Source organism: Pseudophryne corroboree, chromosome 2, assembly GCF_028390025.1.
Source record: "Pseudophryne corroboree isolate aPseCor3 chromosome 2, aPseCor3.hap2, whole genome shotgun sequence".
Lineage (NCBI taxonomy): Eukaryota > Metazoa > Chordata > Amphibia > Anura > Myobatrachidae > Pseudophryne > Pseudophryne corroboree.
The window spans coordinates 621,923,538-621,939,882 of NC_086445.1; the positions used below are offsets into that span (position 1 = coordinate 621,923,538).

At 41.8% G+C, this 16,345-nt stretch overlaps 1 long non-coding RNA gene across 1 annotated transcript in view; it reads left to right on the forward strand.

The window, feature by feature from the left end:
* LOC135051023 (uncharacterized) overlaps window positions 1-15,775 on the forward strand; it is a 74,473-nt gene extending 58,698 nt beyond the window's left edge. Inside the window, exons 2-3 of the long non-coding RNA XR_010241997.1 lie at window positions 15,189-15,260; window positions 15,334-15,775. This is a non-coding gene — a long non-coding RNA (uncharacterized LOC135051023). The remainder of the gene's footprint in view (window positions 1-15,188; window positions 15,261-15,333) is intronic.
* Window positions 15,776-16,345: the final 570 nt, after the last annotated feature.

The following is a 16,345-nucleotide window of genomic DNA, read 5'->3' on the forward strand; positions in this document are numbered from 1 at the left end:
CATGCATTTGATGATACCCTAACCTATGATCGTGCTACCCTCCTACACCCAGTAGCGAAAGAAACTGATCACATAAGGGGAAACTTTAATAATAAACCGATTTTTATTTCCAAATTCAATAATTACTCTCGTGAGTTGAGCTCAATCATAAAGAAAAACTACTTTATTTTACAAGGTGATAATATTCTATCTTCTTGCCTTGAAAGACAACCTAAAATAGTTTTTAAAAAAGCTAGAAATGTACAAAATCTCGTCACCAAGCCATTTCACTACGAATGAAATTATTTGTACTAAGGAGCCTGACTGGCTGAGTGAACTGAAATGAAATAAAAAAGGCTGCTACAAATGTGGGAGACTTAAATGTATAACGTGCCAGTTTATTGATGTAAACAAACAATTTACTTCCACTACATCTGGATTATCTTACACCATTGCTTCCTACATTAATTGTAGATCGGATTATGTAGTTTATTTGATATCCTGTAAATGCGGACTACAATATGTGGGTCGAACCACACGTAGTCTGAATATCCGCTTTTTGGAACATAGGAGAAACGTCTTGAAACATCTTTGTCTGCATAGTTTAGCCAAACATGTAGTGAATCAACATCAGGGTGACGTGAGTGCTCTCAAAATCCAAGGTATTGAAAATATACAAATTACCCCTAGGGGTGGTGACAGATTTAACATGTTATGCAAACGGGAGGCCTTTTGGATATTTTCCTTCGGCACTCTCTACCCCCAAGGTCTTAATGAAAACATCGAAATTAACCAGATTTGAGTGCCTGTTGATGGTTGGGCAACCTATATGGCTCGACCTAGCTGGTCTAAATATATCCAGTTAGTGCTGAATCATTGTGGCCTTCCCACTAAATCTAATGAAAGTATCGTAATTAATCAGATCTGAATGTTCCCTGATGTTTGGCCACTTACATGGCTCGACTTAGCTGGTTTAAATATATTCAGTTATTGACGAATCATTGTGGCCCTCCCATTAGAAAAATTGTTAATTCGTACATCTTCACCTTGCAAGCGAGAGTCCTTTATTTTTGCTTCATTAGATTCCATCGAGAGTTAGCCAACCTTCCTCCTCCATGTTTGGTTATGGTCATATGTGTGTGTGTGTATGTGTGTGTGTTTTTGGCGACAGTTGTGCCTTACATGCACACACACATACATATGTCTATAAATGGTATTCATATACCATATGCAATGTAATTAGTTCTCCTTAGTACAAATAATTCTTGCATCACCTTAAAATTGGAGTAGTAGTAAGCTCTTTCTCCTTCTCTGTCTTTTAAGCTCCCGATAATCTGGGAAACCTATTTACCTCATTATATCTCTATATATGTAATTTAAGATATGTCTGCATCAAAACCTAGAATGGTGTAATAAATCTAACTAGAGGTTCCTCCCATAATTTCCTGTTTTCATTTTTCCTTATATCCTATGTAATATATGGTATTAACAAAATATCAATTTTGTATGTATCGGTAGTTGGAAAAATGTATATATGTGAATCGGACCTGTAGGGTTGAGTCATCTACTTTGGTGCTCTCTTGAATTAGCCCATTAAGCTATTGGAATGCTTGGTCATAAAGAAAATATACTCGGTTATATTGTGCTATGTCTGCTTCACAACACAAACTGGTATAAATAATGTAGCCAATTAGAAAGTCTTTTCATATTTTCTTTTTCCTCTGAAGTAATTTTTGGGTTAACAAAATAATAAGATAAGAAAAAAAAAAACCTACACATCGGCTACACAGTTTGTTTCCTCCTTGAACAATAACACTTTTGGTTTAAAATTCACTAGCACCATTCACTCTACTAACATCACCTTTCTTGATATTGCACTCTGTATTAGAGACAATAAGATAAACACCTCTACATTTACCAAAGAAGTTGATTGTCACACCTTTTTAAATTACTCTAGCTGTCATCATAGACCGTGGATTAACAACATTCCAAAAAGTCAATTTCTTAGAATCCGTAGAAATTGTTCAGATCAAGAGACTTTTTTACGACAAAGCTCTGAACTTGCGAGTTCATTTAGCGAGCAAGGCTACCCCAGAACAATATTAGCACATGCATTTGATGATACCCTAACCTATGATCGTGCTACCCTCCTAAATCCAGTAGCGAAAGAAACTGATCACATAAGGGGAAACTTTAATAATAAACCAATTTTTATTTCCAAATTCAATAATTACTCTTGTGAGTTGAGCACAATCATAAAGAAAAACTACTTTATTTTACAAGGTGATAATATTCTATCTTCTTGCCTTGAAAGACAACCTAAAATAGTTTTTAAAAAAGCTAGAAATTTACAAAATCTCTTGTCACCAAGCCATTTCACTACGAATGAGATTATTTGTACTAAAAAAAAAAATTACCCACATTTGTTTTTAAGAAAATGTCATGGGAATCGAACCTATGAGGTTGATCTGTCTAGATTGGTGCTCTCCAGCATTAGCCCACCAGACTATCAGAGCTCTTGGATCAAAATGATCATATTAGGTTGCCTTTGAAGTGTATTGCGCAATGTTCCGGATCGATGCCATATATAGAATATTAATATATATTTTTATGCTCTTAATATCTTAAACATTCTTTTTTAATTTAATGGAGCTCCTTATAAGGAGACTTTTTGATTGATGATAAAAAAAAGGTTGTTTTATTTCTATTTACACTGATTGTGTTTCAAAATCCTGGATAAGGCACCAAAGTAATTACCTGTTTATTCTACACCTGTTATTTAATGGACAATGCCTTTTGATTGGATGGCCACTGTATAAATATCTTCCAAAGTGGACATTGAGTATACCTTCTGATGAAACCGCTACTCTACCAATAGCGGAGAAACGCATCAAGGAACCTACAATTTCTCTGTGGAAATCAACATATATCTATCCGTCACCACTTTGCTCCGTGCTGCCTGCATCCAGCTCTCTCCCCCAGTCTGCAAATCAGGCTCCACATCACTGCCGGAGACGTCCGGCTGTGCGGCCACGGTTCATCAGCGCACACTGGTAAGCCTACAGGGGAGACGGGGACACCGCTGAACAGCAATAGATGGGAGTTTGGAAACACTTCCAACAGCGGTGAGCTTAAATTTAAGTGGCATTGGACTGCTACAGTACATCTTTTAACAGTTAAAAGCTACTTGCTGGTGACATTAACGATACACTAGGATTCTGGACTTGCTCAGTAATTATTGGCTAAATAGCCTAATCTGGACCCTTTAACACCAGCAACTGAGTTGTTTATTTCCACGAGAGATGTCCATTTGATATGGTTTTTAATTTTTTAATTGATATATCTTATTATTATTAAATTGTGCATTGTCATTCTATTTTTTATTGTCTAAATAAATTAGATAATTATGAATATTTAGCGCTCCCTGTGTACACGTGTATGTATACATTATTGTAATTTCTTGTTCGGTTTGAATAATTGCAGATTATTCATTTGGAGCAGCTTTGTAGATCTTCCTTATCCAGGTTATTTAAAGTTGGTAATAAGTGCGCCTGATTGCCTCTTTCTAAGTAAAATTAGTGTGAGTTTTATAATATATAGCTCTCTTATATACCCAGGTTCAATGTCGGACTGGGGCATGAAGGGCTTATCGGGGGAATGCAGTGGTGTGAGACCACGCATACGGACTGGACAACCTCTGTAGGGGCGTGTTGCCAGCTAACACAGAGGCTTGGCTAACCATTATATATATATATATATATATATATATATATACACATTTATTTATTTATTTATTTATTTATATACATATGTATATTATTGTACATGTATATATTAAATACTGCAAGTGTATGTATGCTATGTACCTGAAATACCCTGTAAAAAATACACAATAGTCCTGAGCAGTGTAATGTAATACATGAATAATAATAATAATAATAATAAATATTTCAAGTCATAGTCTGGAACCTGATCTCAAGAGGATGGTTGGGCTTTCCATGTACCCCTGTGGGCCAGTCTGACACAACATTTATATATATATATATATATATATATATATATATAGTTCACCCAATCAATAATATGTATTAGTCAATCAATCAATCAATCAATCAATCAATCAATCTGTTGCTGTCTCAACATATGGGGTACAGTGCACAATACAAATACAACAGTTTTTATTTATTTTTTAATTTATTTTTTATCACAAATAATAATATATATTAATAAATATATACACAGATGCTGAGCCACCTTTGCAGATCTATTGAGGGTTCGTCTACTAAGTGATTTGTCTCTGAACCTGAGCATCTGATTTTCCATGTGCAAATTGTCTCACTATAAGGTTCGCCTACTAAGTGATTTGTCTTTGAACCTGAGCATCTGATTTTCCATATGCAAATTGTCTCACTACAAGGCTTGACTGAGTGGCCAATTTAAAGACCTAGGGACATATGGGGTACAGTGCACAATACAAACAAATACAACAGTTTGTATATTTTTTTAATTTTCTTTTTTTATCACAAATATGGAGTGACACAGTGTGAATGCAGTAGGTGGGGACAGTGCAGCACCACTGTGATGAAATTAGAGGACTGGACACAGCACAGCCGCTTAGATGGACACAGTCACAGCACAGCCACTTAGATGGACACAGTGACAGACAGAGAGGGGGAGGGGTTGCAAATCCCACCCCTACATTTCCCTTCAGCACACTAAAAAATTACCTGTAAATATACCTGAACCTATCTGGTAATAGAACTTCAGAGAATTAGTTTACAAACACATGTTTAAGCTGTTGCACCACTTCAAGGCTTCTCCGATGTCAGCAGTCCTAACACTACATAATAGCAGTGCCCACATAGGGCCATGTAATTTGTCACAGTAGGCCTCATGATAAAGGCTATTACTAATACACATCCAGACAGAGAGCTAACTTACCTAGGAGCCACCCCCAGGATCTCCCATTAGCACCTCAAGGAACAGCATGCCTTCCAAATACTGCTCCCATTCAATGTCTCTCACACACAAGCAGACAAACAATGGTAAATGTTCGATCATTCCTGGAGATAATTATGTATCAGGTGCTGGAAAGGGGGAGGGGTCACAGACAAACAGACGGGGAGGGTTGCAAATCTCACCCCTAAATTTCCCTTCAGCATACTAAAAAATTACCTGTAAACATACCTGAACCTATCTGGTAATAGAAATTCAGATAATTAGTTTACAAACACAAGTTTAAGCTGTTGCACCACTTCAAGGCTTCTCCGATGTCAGCAGTCCTAACACTACATAATAGCAGTGCCCACATAGGGCCATGTAATTTGTCACAGTAGGCCTCCTGATAAAGGCTATTACTAAAACACATCCAGACAGAGAGCTAACTTACCCAGGAGCCAACCCCAGGATCTCCCATTGGCACTACAAGGAATAGCATGCCTTCCAAATACTGCTCCCATTCAATGCCTCTCGCACACAAACTGTCAGCGTCCGGAGACTTACCGGTATGCTGGGGCCACGGGGCTGGCTTCCTTGGCGACGTGCGGGCAGCGGCGTAGGTGGGCTGCTGCACCGGATCCGAGGGCAGCAGTAGTGGCGGCGAGGGGGTCCACTCGTGGCGGCGGGACGCCACTACAGCGGGTCGCTCTTGCTGAGCCGCTGCTTGGAGACCAGGGGCAGTGAGCAATGTGGCTTTGCAAAAAGGTCTGCATTACTGAGCGCCGCCATGTTGGAGACCAAGTTTTAAGCATAGTTCCTGTTTTCTGTTTCTTCCAGCCAATCAAGGGGGGCTGGTTTAGGACAGGGACGCCAGTGCTTCAAGTTACAACCCTGTTGTAGGTGCTTTAGCCTGTGCTACCAGCATTCCTGCAGCATTCTGGTTCCTCCTGATCCTGTTTGGTCGGTTCTCTGTTGCTGCTGCAGCCCTGCCGTTTCTAGCCTGTTACTGCCTGTGGAAGCGCTCCTGGAAAACCGGGTCCAGTAAGACTCTTTGGGCACAGTTGGCCCCGGGTCTTCTGCCTCGTCTTTTAGGCCACACTCCACAGATCTCTTTCACCAGCCACGCCTTTGTACCACTGACCACAGCCTGCAGATTATTATCTTCAGCCTCATTTAACAAACCACAGTCCACAGTCCTTGTCTCCAGCCACGTCTTCAACCACCATCCACAGTTCCACAGTTCATCATCTACAGTCTCGTCTTTCAAATCATAGTCCACAGTTCTTCGCCTCCTGTACATAATAAATACTTTCCATTGACTCTCAAACCCCGCCTACATTCTTCATTGCTCCGAGTCCCATGCGAAGGAACTATATCCAGCCCCCTCATCTAGTTCATTCACATCCTGCTACCTCCTCGGGCAAATCTCAGCTGCCGGATCGTCAAACTTTGCTAGATGTAACAGTAAGCACTGGCCCAATGGATTCGACGGGTGATCAGGCCTCAGGAGGGGATTCAACTGCAGATATCTGGTCTCACTTAAGTAAGCAGGAGGCCACACAATCTCAAATCGTGCAGTTCACGCAGAGTATGTCCGAACGTCTCAATTCTCTCTGTGTTGCCATGACGGCCCCTCAAGTATCTACAGCTGCTCCCACATTAGCACCTCCGGTCCCGCTTCCTCCTGTACCAGTACCACTTCCACGGTTGCATTTGCCACCTCCCAGTAAATTCGATGTGAATCCAAAACAATGCCGCGGGTTTCTTAACCAGTGCGAAATCCAGTGCAAACTACAGTCGGCCAACTTCCCATCAGCACAATCCAAAGTAGCCTAAATCATTTCTTTACTTACCGGGCAAGCGTTGGAATGGGCTTCACCTTTGTGGATCCCATCTTATCTAACTATCCAGAATTCATGGCCACCTTTTGAAGAATCTTCGACGAACCGGGCAGGACTTCTGCTGCCTCATTGGAGATCCTGCGCCTGCGTCAGGGCACGTGTATGGTCAGTCAGTACGTGATCCAGTTTCGCACCCTTTCCTCAGAACTGAACTTGCAGCTTTCTGGAGCGGTCTCTCCGAAAAGATCAAAGATGACCTCGCAACTCAGGACGTACCTGATAAGTTGGATAAACTAATTTCTTTATGCAATAAATTAGACCTGAGGTACAGAGAATGCTGTATGGAGAGGTTGCGGTTAGATAGCCCTAAGCCTAGAGTTGTTCTTCCACCAACATCATCATCACCAACTGCGGAAGAACCCATGCAGATTAATCGCTCCCACCTCTCCAATGAAGTACATCAGAGATGGCGACAAGGGAACCTCTGCCTGTATTGTGATGCATCTGATCACTTTGTTAAAACTTGCAATCTACGTCCGGGAAACGCCCGTTCCTAGTTTGTGCTGGAGAGGTCAAGCTAGGAGAATTCTCAGAATTACCTACCAAGAAAGAGTCTGTCCTGTTAACCCAATTGGAGCTCCCTTCTTCTTCTCTTCTCATCCCTGCACTACTCGACTCCGGAGCCGCCAAAATCTTTATTACGTCAGCTCTGGTCAAACGATCTGGAATACAAACGGTTCCTTTGGATCATACCATTTCTGTTACCGCAGTGGATGGAAGTTATATCCCTGAAGGTATTATATCCTTTCATACTATATCTCTCAAGATGAAGGTCGGAGTTCTCCATTCAGAAGAAATCTCTTTCCTTGTAATTCCTAAAGCCTCTCATGAACTAATCCTAGGGTTTCCATGGTTAATCAGACACAATCCCCACATAGATTGGCAAACTATGGATGTTCTCTCTTGGGGACAAGACTGCTTTCAGAACTGTTTACCTTCAGTTAGACCTCTCTGTTCTTCCAGTTCTTCCAGCCTTCCTGTGGAGTACCAAGCTTTTCAAGATGTTTTCAGTAAGCATGGGGTGGACACCTTGCCTCCGCATCGTACTTGGGATTGTCCCATTGAGCTAGTACACGGTAAGACTCCTCTCTGAGGTCGAATTTACCCTCTCTCACTTCTCAAGACACAGGCCATGTCGGAGTATATCCGGGAGAACTTGGAGAAAGGGTTCATCAGGTCTTCTACATCTCCGGCCGGAGCGGAGTTTTTCTTCGTCAAAAAGAAGGATGGGGGTTGCAGCCCTGTATTGACTATAGAGGTCTCAATGACATAACAGTTAAGAACAGATATCCATTACCTCTGATTCCAGAACTGTTCGACCGTGTTAAAGGAGCTACTGTATTTACTAAGTTGGACTTACGGGGGGCCTACAATCTTATACGTATTCGCCCAGGGGACTAATGGAAGACGGCATTTAATACCCGCGACAGCCATTACGAATACCTGGTAATGCCTTTTGGCCTATGTAACGCCCCAGCCATCTTTCAAGAGTTTGTTAACAAAATCTTCAGAGATCTCCTCTATGACTGCTTGGTAGTATATCTGGATGACATCCTCATTTTTTCTAGGGATCTGAAGACCCATCGGGAACAAGTCAAAGAAGTATTAACTCATTTACGAAGGAATCAGTTATTCTGTAAGTTAGAGAAGTGCACCTTTGAAGTACCCATGATTCCATTCCTCGGTTACATTTTTTCAGGGCAGAGGTTACAGATGGACCCCGCTAAAGTCCAGGCGATTCAGGATTGGGCACTTCCAGCTACCCTTAAAGGAATTCAATGTTTCCTAGGTTTGCTAACTTCTACCGAAGATTCATTCAAAATTATTCTTCTATCATAGCTCCTATAGGAAGGGAGCCGATCCTGCCAAGTGGTCTCCAGAGGCTTTGGAAGCTTTTTCATCTTAAAAGGAGGCCGTCACGACTGCTCCAGTTCTTCGACAACCCGATCTCAGCCGTCCGTTCTTGGTGGAGGTTGATGCCTCTACTGTAGGAGTAGGAGCAGTATTATTCCAGCTTTTCGAGGACAAGAAGGTCCATCCTTGTGCATTCTTCTCGCAAAGATTCTCCCCCGTTGAACAGAATTACGCTATTGGGGAACAGGAATTACTGGCAATTAAGTTGGCCTTTGAGGAGTGGAGGTATTTGTTGGAGGGAGCTCAGCATCCAATTTCGGTGACCACAGATCACAAGAACCTCCTGTATCTACAGTCAGCCCGATGTCTGAACCCACGCCAAGCAAGATGGGCACTCTTCTTTACCCATTTTAATTTTAAACTCAGTTACCGACCAGGTTCCCTCGACAAAAAGGCAGATGCATTATCTCGCTCCCTAAATTCAGAAGAACCCTCTGACCGTTCAAAAGAGCAATTTATCCTGGAATCCACCTCTTTTTCTGTAACTAATACCTCTCCACTTCCTCCTCCAGGGAAGATCTTCGTTGCACCAAATCTTCGCAAAAAACTTCTTACATGGGCTCACTCCTCCTTCATGGGCCATGCGGGCGGTCATAAGACACTTAAATTCATTCAGCGCTCCTACTGGTGGCCTCATATCAGGACTGACATTCAGGAATTCGTAGCTGCCTGTCCAAAATGTGCCCAGCATAAAAGTCCCAAAGCTCCACCAGCTGGGTTACTCCATCCTTTGCCGGTACCACTAAGACCATGGATGCATATTTCTATGGACTTTATTACAGATTTACCTACGTCTGGTGGGCGGAACACCGTATGGGTCATAGTTGACCGATTCTCTAAAATGGCACACTTTGTTCCTCTAGCTAATCTTCCATCTGCATCCCAGTTGGCAAAATTGTTTATAGCAGAGATCTTTGGACTCCATGGTCTACCACAGGAAATCGTGTCTGATAGAGGTCCTCAATTTGTGGCCAAGTTTTGTAGATCCCTATGTTCTGCTCTTGGCATGAAATTAAACTTCTCAGGATATCATCCCCAAACGGATGGTCAAACAGAGAGAGTGAACCAGGATCTGGAGACTTTTCTGCGTTTATTCATGTACTCCTCACAGGACAACTGGCAGGACTTCCTCCCATTCGCAGATTTTGCCCATAACAATCTTTATCACTCTGCCACAAAATCTTCTCCATTCTTCATTAATTATGGTTACCATCCAAGAGTTCCTGACTTCCAACTTCTGCCTATGCTCGAGGTTCCTGCCGCAGAATCAACACTTTGACAATTTACTGAAGCCTGGAAACAAGTTCACAAGACTTTGCTCAAGACATCCAAGAGATATAAGACCTATGCAGATCTGAAACGAAAAGCTGTACCAAGCCTTAAGGAAGGAGATCGGGTTTGGGTTTCCACACGTAACCTAAGATTAAAGGTTCCTACAAAAAAGTTTGCTCCCAGATTTATTGGGCCTTACCCAATCAAAAAAGTGTTGAATCCTGTGGCTTACAAAGTGAAATTACCTCCGCAGTTAAGAATTCCTAATGCATTTCATATTTCTCTCTTAAAACCATTGGTACTTAATCGGTTCAAAGCCGCTCTACCTAAATCACCCAAGATCCAATCAGCACATGAAGACGAATTTGAGATTCACAAGATCCTCGATTCTCGCAGACGTTATGGTCGCATCCAGTACCTTGTTAATTGGAAGGGGTATGGGCCAGAGGAGAGATCTTGGGTAGATGCAGAGGATGTCTATGCTCGAAGACTTCTTCGGACATTTCATGCCAAGTTTCCAACTAAACCACATAGGTGTCCGGAGTCCACCCACAAAGGGGGGGTACTGTCAGCGTCCGGAGTCTTACCGGTACGCTGGGGCCGCGGGGCTGGCTTTCTTGGCGATGTGCGGGCAGCGTCAGAGGTGGGCTGCTGCGCCGGATCCGTGGGCAGCAGTAGCGGCGGTGAGGGGTTCCGCTCGTGGTGGCGGACGCCGCTACAGCGGGTCGCTCTTGCTGACTCGCTGCTTGTAGACCAGGGGCAGTGAGCAATGTGGCTTTGCAAAAAGGTCTGCATTACTGGGCGCCGCCATGTTGGAGACCAAGTTTTAAGCAGAGTTCCTGTTTCCTGTTTCTTCCAGCCAATTCAGGGGAAGCTCTCCCTATAAAAGGGGGCTGGTTTAGGACAGGGACGCCAGTGCTTCAAGTTACAACCCTGTTGTAGGTGCTTTAGCCTGTGCTCCCAGGATTCCTGCTGTATTCTGGTTCCTCCTGATCCTGTTTGGTCGGTTCTCTGTTGCTGCTGCAGCCCTGCCGTTTCTAGCCTGTTACTGCCTGTGGAAGCACTCCTGGAAAACCCGGTCCAGTAAGACTCTTTGGGCACAGTTGGCCCCGGGTCTTCTGCCTCGTGTTTTAAACCACACTCCACAGATCTTTCACCAGCCACGCCTTTGTACCACTGACCACAGCCTGCAGATTATTATCTTCAGCCTCGTTTAACAAACCACAGTCCACAGTCCTTGTCTCCAGCCATGTCTTCAACCACCATCCACAGTTCCACAGTTCATCATCTACAGTCTCGTCTTTCAAATCACAGTCCACAGTTCTTCGCCTCCTGCCACGTCTTTAACCATCGTGCTAACCAGCCTCGGTTCTCTATCTCAGCCCTGTACATAATAAATACTTTCCATTGACTCTCAAACCCCACCTACATTCCTCATTGCTCTGAGTCCCATGCGAAGGAACTATATCCATCCCCCTCATCTGGTTCATTCACAGCCTGCTACCTCCTTGGGCAAATCTCAGCTGCCAGATCCTCAAACTTTGCTAGACGTGACACAAGCAGACAAACAATGGTAAATGCTCGATCATTCCTGGAGATAATTTTGTATCAGGTGCTGATAAGGGGGAGGGGTCACAGACAAACAGACAGAGGGGGGGGGTTGCAGATCCCACCCCTACATTTCCCTTCAGCACACTGAAAAATTACCTGTAACCATACCTGGACCTATCTGGTAATAGAAATTCAGAGAATAAGTTTACTCATGTTTGCAAACACATGTTTAAGCTGCTGCATAACTTCAAGGCTTTTCCAATGTCAGCAGTCCTAACACTACATAATAGCAGTGCCCACATAGGGCAATGTAATTTGTCACAGCAGGCCTCATGATAAAGGCTACAGTGACAGCAGCACAGCCGCTTTGTTGGACCTGTATTCCGCACAACCACTTGGATGCACACCACAGTGCAGAGCACAGCATACAACAGCATGACTGGAGTGAAAGGGCACAGAGTCCCGGCCACTCCTTATATGGAATCTAACATCCGCAAGAATCCGACACCGGGAAGATGACATTTGGCCTCGATCTGGAATCCAAGTATGACAGGAACATCCAAACCATGTCTCAGGTTAACTCGTATTCGATAAGTTTGAAGCGGTTCAGATTTCAGGGAATCATATCTCTTATGCTCATACAGCTGATTGTCTGACCTATAGCATTGTCTTTAGGGCCAGACATCTTTTGGATTTTGGAAAACTGTATTGTTAACCCTTTTTCTGTTTTCAACTAGGTGGATTTAGGAGTTATTAACGAATACTATCCGGTTGTTGAGCTGTGTCTTCCTATGTCTGGCAAGTTTCAGGATGACATGGAGGGTTTATCTCAATGGTTGGGTGCTCAAGGCACAATTAAGGCCTATATAGCCATATGAATAGAGTGAGGGTAGTGAGGGTAGTTTTGGAAGATGCTGGCCTATAGATGTAAGAGTCAGCATCAAATGTTGCTTTCTGTTATATGGGGCATCTATGTGGGTAGTGTTAGCTAGCAATCCATAACCGAACTCAGTATTATAGCTTTTAATGAAAGCCTCATACAACATAGAAGAGGCAAAATAAACATTGTTAGTGAGTTTACTACAACTCATAATAGTAGGCTCCATTGGTCTGTACCGATCAAAAATTCCCTCCTGCAGACTGTATCTAAAAATGCCAAAGTTCTGCCTTTAGTCCTTGCTCAGGCCATTTTTTGACACATGTATGATCAGAAAACCTACTGCAAGTAAAACTTTTTATTTCACAATACATGAAGTACACACTAGATTAGATATAATGGGGTAAATTTACTAAAATTAGTGTTTTTGCCGAGTTTGAATATGACTGATATCGGCAGTGCGAGATTGCAACTTAAAAAAAAAAAAACACAACAGTTATTTACTAAGCTACCGAGTTTGTGAAATTTGAGTTTTCTGATGTCGATGTCATTCATATTTGGTGTGTGTGTGGTTTACGGCTGCATTTGTCTTTTTATGGATGTACATGGGTGGTTTGGAGCATAATTCGTATTTTTCAAGTTCGACCGTGTTTCTACATTTACTTTCATTTTTGAAAGTGATGCATGATTGGTTGTGTATGATAAGTGGGAGTGGCAAAGTGCAGCCATTTAAATACACCCCAAACCGTTCAAACCTCGTTGGGAGGTGAGAGATAGTGGTCTGAGGAGTTGGTGAGTTTTGTGGAGTTTGTATCTCAATTTCTGATTGCTGTATTGTGCTTGAAAGTTGTCTTGTCTTTACTGTTATTTTATTATTTAGTAGTTTGTCTTATTTTCTGTCAGTGTTGGGTGGGTTTCAGTCTGTTGTAATAGTTTGTGTGGTGTGTGTGCTGTGTAGTGAAGGAGTGTGTTTTGTCTGCCTTTATTTTTCAGTGTTCTGTGTTGTTTTTCAGAAGTATGTCCCAGTCGGAGGTTAGTGAGGTGGGGAAGGTTAGTGAGGTGGAGGTTAGTGAGGGGGCGGGTAGAGGAAGTTGCAGAGGAGGCGCCACAATCCTCCAGTGACAGTAATGCAGCTCCGCAGCCACGCACCAGGACCAATACAGGTCGCAATGTGAAGTTTAAGTTCACAGAGAATATGGCACTGAACACCATCATGAAATATCACTTTATGCTGTTTGGGAGAGAGTCTGCCAAGGTGTCATCTAGAAAAAAAGCCATCATTTGTAAGAAGGTCATGGCTGCAGTCAATTGTAAGGGGCTCACTAAGCACACCGAGGACACCTATCATAAGCACTTCTACGACATCAAGCATTGTGTGAAGGCAAAGATGGCAAAGGAGGCAATATCTGCATGGCAAACAGGAGGAGGCCACCCATTTATTGACCACTACTTGGAAAACAAGTAGCCCAGAAAGGTGCTGTTCCCTGGCGATGTTGTGCAGGCAACATACGTGCAGGACTCTGATCAGCCCAGGAAGGCAAGTAAGGTTGCTTGTTTTGTTTTTAAAGTATTATGGTGATTTTTAATTGCACACATATATTGTCATGTTTTTTACTGTACTATAATGTTTTGTTTTGCTCAATATTACTCCTGCATGCTTTTGGTGCATATTTTTTGGGAGTTTATTTTGTGATGTTAATGTTTTGTGTTTTTTGTCTTTTTCATATTTGGGGTCTATTCATGAAGCAAAGAAAAGTGTGGAGAAGTGAGACAGTGGAGAAGTTGCCATGGCAATCAATCAACATTGAAGTAACATTTATAATTTGCATACTATACAATTGTACGGAGTGGCTCACTTCTCCGCTCTTTTCACTGCCTCATGAATAGACCCCTTTGTTTTGTAAAAACTCTGGAGAGGTGTGTCATTGGTTTACTGGTTTTGTAATGTGTTTTTTTTCCTTTTTTTGGCTTTAAGTAAAATGTTATTAAATGCATTTTGAATGTATTGTGTATATGATATTGACTTTATTTTCACGCCTTCTTAAAATAGTTCATTGTAGGGGCCAAGAGCATGAGAGCATTACTCTGGGTCTGATCACAAAAATTACACTTACTGTATGTTGAGAATGGCCATTTTAAGCATATATGAATCTATATTTGCACTTTGCTGCTAGGGTAATTTCCTTCACCTATGTACTGTCACGCCTTAAACTCCAATTTTTCAATAGTTTTCAGTACACCTACATCATCTCTTATCATTTAGGAGATGTTTATCAGCATTTCAGTATAGTCAAGTCACTACTAATTCATTGACATGAATGATGTTGTCCCTGGGTCATGGTGCAATTGTTATGTTTAGTTAATTTGAGAGTGTGCAGATAGTGTTTTTCAACCACTCTGTGCTTAAAAAAGCAATATTATATGTAGGTCAAATGTTTGATATGTGGCAGTACAATAGTTTGCAAGATTCTGCTCATTTTTAGTGTTGTATTGGTATATAAAATGAAATCACACACAGCATAATTTTTGAAGTTTTTTTTTTTTTTTATTGGGTACAATATACAACTTCAGCCAAGATCAGTGATGATAACAATAATGCTAACATTTCCAAAATGACAGTCTGCAAACGTGTTTGTCTGTTTTTTCTAACACAAATATACTGGCAATGTGGTCATGTGTGCAAAATAAACTAATGTTTCTTATTGACAAATAAATTTATCAACATATTTTAGTTGTAATGCAATGCTTCTTTACAGTGACTAAAAAGTCTTCACTACCATCTGTGCCAGTCCCAAGCCCCACACAAGCCGAAGACGCTGCTGTAGGGGGTAAGTACAATATAATTGTGTGTTGTGTTATGAAATTTATTGTGCAAGTATTCATTTTTTTATTATTACATAGGACCATCAACCCAGGTGACTCCCTCGAGGAGACGTATCTCAACACAATCTTCAAGGCCTCATGACACACCACCACTAAAGAGGATTTCCACTGTCTCTTCAAGGCCACCACACCAGCTCCTGGAGAGTCTCATTCCAATGACGCCACAGTCTCCATACCTACTTGAGTAAAAATAACACCAACAGATTAGGGCCCATACTTACACACAACCACTTTAACATGACACAAAGGGGTACATTTACTAAGATGGTTTTTTTTTTAAACTGTTGATGTTACTCTCAGCAAACAATCTGAATATATGTATTATATTCTAAAAGCAGCTAAATAAATGTTAAGTAGAATCTGATTGTTTGCTATGAGCAACATCACCAGTTCTAAAAAAAAAAAGACACTTTAGTAAAGTAGGGATGTAAATAATGCACCACAAACAAAGGTCACATTATGGAGAACATTCACTACAGCTTCTAAAAATGAGAAGTGTTGATGTCACCCATAGCAATCAGATTCTGTCTAACATTTATTTATTACATGCCACAAAATGTAAAATAGAATCTGATTGCTTACTATGGGCAACAACAACACTTCTCATTTGTATAATCTGTACTGAATCTACCCCTAGGTGACATAGGCAACAAAACATAATAGTACAAGAGAATACTTACACACAACTGCTCTTTTATTCAGTGGATGACATACTTTAGGACACTCAGGCAGCGGAAGAGGCTGAACCTGAAATGGAGAATACATTTATTTTAAACTTAATCACAATATTTCCACCTGTGGCAACTCCTCCTTGTGTGTGTACATCGACACAAATACACCACAAGCACACCTGACCCACAACAACCACAGTCAGAGGAGCAGGTGTTTTGGGACAACTGGACCACCCAGCAGGTCCACAGAGGCAGAACCAATTCACTGGGAGTCTAGCCCATCACATCCCATGCTTAAACAGAAACATAAGCAGACTCAACACTCAGCAAACGTGAATTGTCAACACCATGGAGTTAAT